Source organism: Schistocerca nitens, chromosome 10 (assembly GCF_023898315.1).
Source record: "Schistocerca nitens isolate TAMUIC-IGC-003100 chromosome 10, iqSchNite1.1, whole genome shotgun sequence".
NCBI lineage: Eukaryota > Metazoa > Arthropoda > Insecta > Orthoptera > Acrididae > Schistocerca > Schistocerca nitens.
This window is the reverse complement of record NC_064623.1, coordinates 151151479-151160396: the sequence shown is the minus strand read 5'-3', so window position 1 is coordinate 151160396 and position 8918 is coordinate 151151479.

The following is an 8918-nucleotide window of genomic DNA, read 5'->3' as shown; positions in this document are numbered from 1 at the left end:
TAACATGCACACTGGTTACATACTCTACGGTGTCCATCTTTTACAAATTTATCAAAATGAAATTCATTAATATTTTTATCTTCTTTACATCTACAACATTTCTTAGTTGTATCCATTTATTACACTTAAAAACTGTAATTTATTGTTGTCTAAATTCTAATACATGTACCTTTTTATCTGATCTATCCATCATTCCTTTATATACAATATTACAACCAATTATAGCTGTACAATCATCCCAACCAATCATTTTTGCATATCTATCTGGTAGTATTATATTAAATTCATTATTAAGTTCAATAAATGTTTTAAAACCTAATTTAGTATTTTTGATTTCTACATTTGTAATATGATACACTTTATCCACTTCAATGTCACATAATTTCACCAATGGTGTATTTTTATTAACACTATTAAGTCTAGTTAATAGTTCCATTTATATAGAAGAAAAATGTTTTAATTGTTGGATTGTATTGTTTAGTACAATTATTAGTTCTGATATTAACGAAGATGATTTATTACAATCTATACCAAATAGTGATAAATCAAATATACCATACTTTACTAATTTTTTGGTGAATTCATTATATTCATAAAAGGCATCATCTCTAAAAAAGTACAACATACCATTAATGTACCTAAATACTGAATTTATACCAGTTGGTAATCCAGAATATTCTCTACTTATAATACCACGTACTTTATATTTAAAATTACATTCATCTATTTCAGCATAGAAAAAGTCATTAAAGAAAATAAATGTTCTACCAGAATAAGTGTTCACTATGCCATTTAATTTGAAATTATTGCGTAAACCTGTACTAGATATTGGTTTTGGATATCCTGATATCAATTGTAATGTATGTAAATGTATCATATATATCATATTATTGGAAAATATAACAAGTTCACCACTAGGTCTCTGATATATACCATCTATACGGTTTACATCATTTGGTAAAAATGTTAACCAATCAGTTATTAATTGTGATTTTGGTATTGTATTTTTAATTATCCACACCCATTTCTGATAAAAAACCAATAAAATCCCATTCATTATTAATATGTGATCAATATGTTTAGTTTGACATAATGATATAGGTTCTGATTGTATAGGTGGTGAAATTGGTTTAATTGGTAATTGTGTTGGTTGTGTTGATTGTTTACCATATAAACTTTGAATAGCATCAATATCATCTTGAGATAATTCTAAATGCGATCCATTATAGTATGCATACATTATTGAACCATAATCATCTTAATGACGTAGACCTAATGAATGACCAATCTCATGTATTAATACTTCAAATAGATTTGTTTGACCTTTTGGTGTATTAGTATTCATCTCTAAATACCATATTTCATCATCATCCATATGTATTTCTACAGGATTATTATTCATATCTGGAAAAAATGCATGACCTAAAACATTACCTTTACCATCTAAATCCTTTGAACAATGTATACTTTTATCAATTTCAAATTTATGTTTACGTCTTTTATTTGTAATTAAGATATCAGGATTATTGCTATCATGTTTAAACTGAATATCTATTTTATCTTGCCTTATTTTAAATGCTTCATCAGTTAATTGTAATACTTTTTTAGTATCACCTTTATAATGCCATTTGATATGTTGCTTATTCCATTTATACAAACTAGTTCTATAGCTACCAAATTCATCTTTTACACCACATCTAGGCATGTTCATAAAATTTAAAGTATCATCACTTAATTCACCACTTATTTCAAGATTATATGTTAACTGAAATAACACTAATGCTTCTCTAAATGTATCATCACTAACATGAGTATTATCATTAACATTTGTAATATCTAAATATCCATAATCACTTAAATACTTTATTGCTTTACTCTTATCATTGGCATATATAATTTTAAACAACAATAAGAGTATTATTGTTTTCATTTATATAGACTTAAAAAATTCAATCTTAATATTCTCATTCTTATCAGTAAAATATAAATCAATAATATGGTTATCTATAGTTGAAGAAAATTCCTAATCAGATGATGTAATTGATTCTTTAAAATTTAGAAATACCTTTTCATCATAATTATAAATAATAATTCTATAAGTTATATACAACATTTTTTCATATTTAATATAACCAATTCTAAGATTATTATGTAAATAAAAATCAATGTTGAATTGTTCAAGTTTAGATATGACTTCTATCAGCCTCATTTATTATATAAAAAATAAACAGTTTGTTTCTTAAAATATTCATAAACAACACATATTTCCTCACCATTCAGATCATATACATAATTCAAAGATTCGACATTTAACTGATTAATGAATATAGATACATCATCATCAGGATAACAGACAGATAGAAAAAACAGAAGTGCAAACTTCTTTATTTATATATATAAAAATTATTCACGTAATTATGTTGTCCTTACTAACCCAACTATTATGTGAATTATCAAATCCTAACCATTTAACATATACTTTATCACCTTTTGTTCTTAACACCTTTTCAATAAGATATACATCTGGATATTTTGTTTCTGTATCTCATGTTCATAGAAATTACCTTTAATATCTTTTAATTTATATGTAATTGGATCTGAATAAATAACATCTTCAATTTCAAATAATTCTGTTGACCAATTAGCTGTATATCCTTTTTCAAATATTCCTTTTAATTTACTTATTCTAACTTGATCACCAATAGAATATTTAGCTTTATATGGATATATTACAGTAGCATTTGGTTTATAATTTTTATCATTAACATCTATTGGTTTCATATTTATTGTACTATGTTTAGTATTATTATAGTCATTTACTAGTTTTTGTAATATATCAACCCATTTATAGTTACCTTGAATATCAAATTGTTTCCACATTTTCTCTTTTAGTGTTCTATTAAATCGTTCTACAACTGATGCTTTAATTTCAGTAAATGTAGAATAGTGATTAACATTATATATTTTCATTAGTTTATTAAAATATTTATTATAAAATTCTTTTCCATTATCTGTTTGTAAATGTTTTGGTGATCTAATTTTAAATATATTATCAAATGCATTTGCTACATTTTCACCTGATTTATCCTTAATTGGAATAGCCCATGCATATTTAGAATATACATCAATAATAGTTAACATATATTTATATCCTTTATTAATTTTTGATATACCTTTTAAATTACCTGAATCCATTTCAACTAAATCAGCCTGCCATAAATCATCTATTCCAAATGATTCTACTTTTCTTCTATTATAATTTTTTCTCATTGGTTTATGTAGTTCATTTATTATATTTTCTCTACTTACAATTAAATTTTTTTTAAAAACTTACTCTTTTTTGTTTTACATACTGAACATATGCCTTCAATTCTATTACGTCCATTTTTAGTTATTGATCTATGTAGATCATGTGTATCTGAAAATGTTTTACACTTCAAACAATATATTTGATCATTCATTTATAAGGCTTAAAATTCTTCTTCATCTATTAATTCACCAAATATAATTAACTTAACATCAACTGGAACAGTTTTAACTGCATCATTTAATGTAACAGTTAGAAAATTTGATTTGTGTACAATTATTGATTGATTACCATTATTTACTTCATATAATTTATCAGCTACACTTACTGCAATATCAAAGTCATCAAATTTCAAATCTTTGTTTATATTCTTACCAACAACAACAATTCTTTTAAGTCTGAAATCATATTCAAAGTTGTGCATTTTTTGTTCATTTCCTGTCAGAAAGGTAAATTCAATTGTTTGTTTATCACAGATTTTATTTTCAAGATTATTTATTTTATTTATGTATGGTGATAAATCTGACTTTGAGAAATAATCTGAAAAAGCCTTTTCAATCTCCTTTTTTGTGAAGAAATTCTTAAAAGTGTTGTAGTTATCTTGATGAATCTGATTAATTTTTTCATTAAATTTTGTATTGGTAACATAGTTATTAAATTGTGTTAAAATAGACATGTATTCAGGTTTGGTAACATATTCTTTTTCTAAGTATCCTTTTGTAACAGCATCATAGTCATTAACTGGGTCATTTATATTTACTAACCGTTTACCTTTAAAACTAATATATTTTTTGGTAACCTCAAAAATCTCAATCAGTTCTTTTTCAAATTCATTAATTACATTTTGAATTTTTGAATCCAATATTGAGTTTAGTTTATTAATTTGTTTGTTTTTTATATTTTCTGATTTTATTTTATTTCCAAAAATGTCCATTTATTAGATTCAAAATATCACTGAATTTATAACCATCTGATAATAGCTTTAACACAAATATACATAAATGCCCACATATTACTTCATCATAATTTTGTATTCTCATTGCATTATAGTATAATTCATTTTCACCTAAATATTTAACTAGTTGATATGGTATATTGCCACCAAATGAATCAAACACAAATTTACCATCATTATTCTTATAATAACATATCCAATGTGTACCAACATGATCAGATGTGTCTAAATTTACTATTCCACATTCATTATTTTTAGGTTTATTAGATAACTCATCTATCATAAAAACACCTTTTAAATGTTTAATTTTTAATTTTTTAGCTATATTTTCTAAATCAAAATTACTGAATGCTTGTGGATACATTTTCATTATTTTTTGCATCGTTTTTTTAACCCTGTACCTTTATTCTCCATTTCCATATTATGCCTCTTTAATTCAGCTAATTCAGCATCATTTTTCTTTTTATTCATAACTGAACTAGCAACAGCTGCAGCACCACCTGCTAAAGATCCCAATGCTCCTAATGCTGCAAATAGTAAAGGTAGAAAACCACCTTCATGTTGTGTTAATCCACTACCTTCTTTCTTTTTCTGTAAATATTCAATAATCTTTTTCACAACTGGAATACCTAGTGTAATAAGTAAATTACCACCAATTTTTTTATCTCTTTTTCTTTTTTGAGCATTAGTTAAAAACTGATCAATACTATTTAGTTGATCATTATTGGCTTTAATTTTAAGTTCTTTTGGTTTAATTTTTCCACTAGGTAGTAAAGTATAGTCAATACTGAATGTATTCATTTATATAGATTAAAAATCCCATCTATCTCATCAAGATATAGTCCCATTCCTAATTTTCTTTTAGTATACATTATACCTCTAACAGCAGTAGAAGCTAATTTTTCACCTAATGATGCATCTGAACTATACATTCTCTCTTTTGCTACATCTTGTAATATTTTATCAGCTATATGTCTTTTTTCTATATCTTTATTATCCCTATATGCAATATCATGCTGTTTACATGCTTCATCTAATGGATTTATACCTTTATCACCTCTAGATAACCTTTCATCTAATTTTTTACCTGGTCCACAATAATTATAACCAGGTAGATGCATTTCAAACGGTAATTTATTAATTAATGTATTTATCAAGCCTTTACCATATTTTTCATTCTTCCAAAATGTATGTGGTATATTATTCAAGAACCTAATTAAATATGGAATACCTTTTGGATCATTAATTATAAAGTCATTAAATTTATTTGTTAACATTTTAGTTATTCCTACCTTTCCATTGTAATAATTATTATTACCAGCAATTTCCTCACCATGAATTACCATTAATCTATCAATTAGTTGTCTAACATCATTCATCCATATATATTCAACTGGTTTTTCACTATATTTTTTAACAAATCCTGTACCTGATTTGGTTGGGGACACATCTGAATAATCTGATGAATCTATAGTTTGTTTTCTTTTTTGGGGGAAATAAATATCAACAATTTCTTTTATCAAATTATTGTATTTAACACCTTTACTTGATTTTATTTTATTTGGATTTTTATCAGAAAAATAACGCATCTGATTTGTATAATATATCTGCATAATTTGATAGATCAACAGGATAAAATTCATCATTCAAATCATCCATAGAAATATGTTTTTTAGTTAAAAGGTTCATTAATCCATCTGTACCATCATATTCATGTCCACCAATGATTAGTTTATCCCCTTTGAATTCTACAGGTAATTTACCAATGTACTTAAACATTCCAACAGGTCTTAATCCAAAAACTGGATCCTTACTGTTATTGATATATTTTAACATTCTTTCACTTATAATTATGATTTTACCTTTGCTATCATCATTTTTACTAAGCATTTTTTTATTTTTTATTTCTTCATCATATTGAGTTAAAACATCTCGTATTTCAGATTCACTTAATGTAAAATCATTAATTGGTGCTATGTCATGATGGTGATGATATGGAATTATTTGCTTTTCTACCTCTCTATTTTCTTCAATAGCTTTCAGAACATTATCACCTATTTCTTCAAACCCTTGTTTTAATTGTTCTATAGCATCAATAACAGGTTGATCCTCTTTTTTATATTTTTCATATTCTGTTCTTGGTTGTTTTTTCCATGTTTTAAATTGTTCTTTTAATTTTTCTACTTTTTTTCTATTACGTTTAGCTTGTTTAACTATAGCTGGATCATATTTTGTAAACATTTATTTAGAATGAAAATGTGTTTATGTTGATGTTTGAGTTGACGTTTAACGTTTATGTTAACGTTTATGTTTATGTTTAACATTTATGTTTATGTTAACATTTATGTTTATGTTTATGTTTACGTTTATGTTCTTATGAAATGTTGTATTTTATTTCTATATTTTCCATCATTACATTTCCTTGTAATATCTATTGTTATAAAACCAAATTCATCATTCCAACATTTACTACATATTTCTTTAAATTCGTTAAATTTTAAATCACCACCAACAAATTCATTATAAACATGATGTAGATTTGTATCATCCTGTCTAAATATATTTAAGAAATTCAGATTATCTCTGACTAACTGTTTAGGTATTTTTGAGTATGTTTGAGCTAAATAAAAACAATCAATTCCTTTATGTCTACCTCTAGTAAAATATTCTCTTACTATATCTTGATTTTCTAGGATAAAATCATCAAATATTACAATTGAATTATCATCACAATCATCTAATGGTACAATGTCATCATTGCTACTAGTAAATGATGCTAATGAATCACCTGTTATATCTTCAATTTTATTACATTTTTTAATTAGTTGTTGATATTTTGATTGATCTAAGCTTTTAGAATAAATATATACATGGTTTATTTTATCCCAATTTAACCAGCCTGGTGCTAATAAATAGTTATCAATCATTAATGTTGTTTTACCACATCCACTTGGTCCTATAATTGCACATCTAATTGAATTAGGTAACAGTTTCCCATGCTTATTTTTTACCTTTTTCTCTGGTATTCTAATTTTTGGTTCCCAATCAATTTTATTCATTTAATTAATAATAAATGAATAGATTATTTCAATTGAGTGGTAATTCATCAGTACTTAAAAAAAGATTTAATGTACCTATTAGAGATAACTTTAATAGTGTAGCATTAGTTGGTTTTTATACAACATTTTTAACACCTAATATAACATCAAAAATAATAAATTATATTGTGATGGTGAAACAATTATATTTCCTATTGGTCAATATAATTTAAAAAATATAGAAAAATTTATTCATACAAAAGCCCCTAATATAAGTATTAAAGCAGATGAAATTTTAAATAGAGTTGTTATTGAGAGTGATAAAAAAATATATATGGATATACAAAAAGAAGATAATATAGCACCTCTGTTAGGTTTTAGTAATCAAACAATTAATCCAAAACAAAGAACTGTTGCTAATGATGTACCTAAAATTATACCATTTGAATTAATTAATATTAATTTTAATTTAGCTGATGGTATGTATATAAAGCATAATGATCATTTTCATAGAGAAACTAATATTATTGCTTCTTTTAAACCAAATGTTGAATTTGGTGCACCAATAATATATGAACCATCTCATCCATTATTTGTTCCTATTCATGATAAAATATATGATTTAGAAGTAACTATAACTGATGACAATGATAATTTAATTGATTTCAATGGGGCACAAATAACAGTTATATTGGAGATGAAATGACGCATTTTTCTTCTTAATAAATGAAGAAGATTGAAAGCTATCAATTTCAATCATTTCCAGTGAATGAAAAAACAAAAAATAACCTAAATATTCCCAATAAGGATACAGAAATTAATATACATGTTGGTGTTGGATGGTTGCATCCTAATATGGCTCAATTGTGCATGAATTTTAGTATTATTAAAACTGATGGAACTAATTACCCAACATATGATGGAAAATCCAATAAGAAGCTAATTGATAACTATGTAGCAAAACTATTTGACTTTATAACCATAAGAAAGGGCAATCATGTTTTATCTAGAATTGAACATCCATTTATTTCATCATCAGTTTTGTTACATTTAACATCATGTGTTACTGATAAAATAAGTATGGAAGGACATATAGTTAACAATGGAAAATTAAGAAAGAAGAAAAATGAAGTATTATATCCATTGGAAATGTTAGGTGGATTTTTTAATGATTACCAAGAAATGATGTTTGAAGGTGATCTTACTGTATGTTTCACATGGTCATCAAGTGCAAATGATTGTATTTTGAGATGGGCTGATTATAATAATGCTGGAGTTGAAATTAAAGATACACTTCCAAGTGAAGGTAAAATCATAGTTGAGAATATGGAAATTCGTGTACCCGTTGTTAAATTTGAACCTAATTATGAACTTGAACTGCGAGAAAATATACTGAAAAATCCAAAAATACCAATATCATTTTATGAATTACAAACTGTAGAAGTAGCTGGATTAAATGGTAAGGAAAAATTCGAATTAGACATCACAAATTATTATAACTCAATGGAATTTGATATGCCTTACTTTATATTTGTTGTATTTCAAATTAATCGTAAAAATAATCAATTGCTTGATTCATCATTATATGATCATGTTATGTTACAAAACCTATATCTGA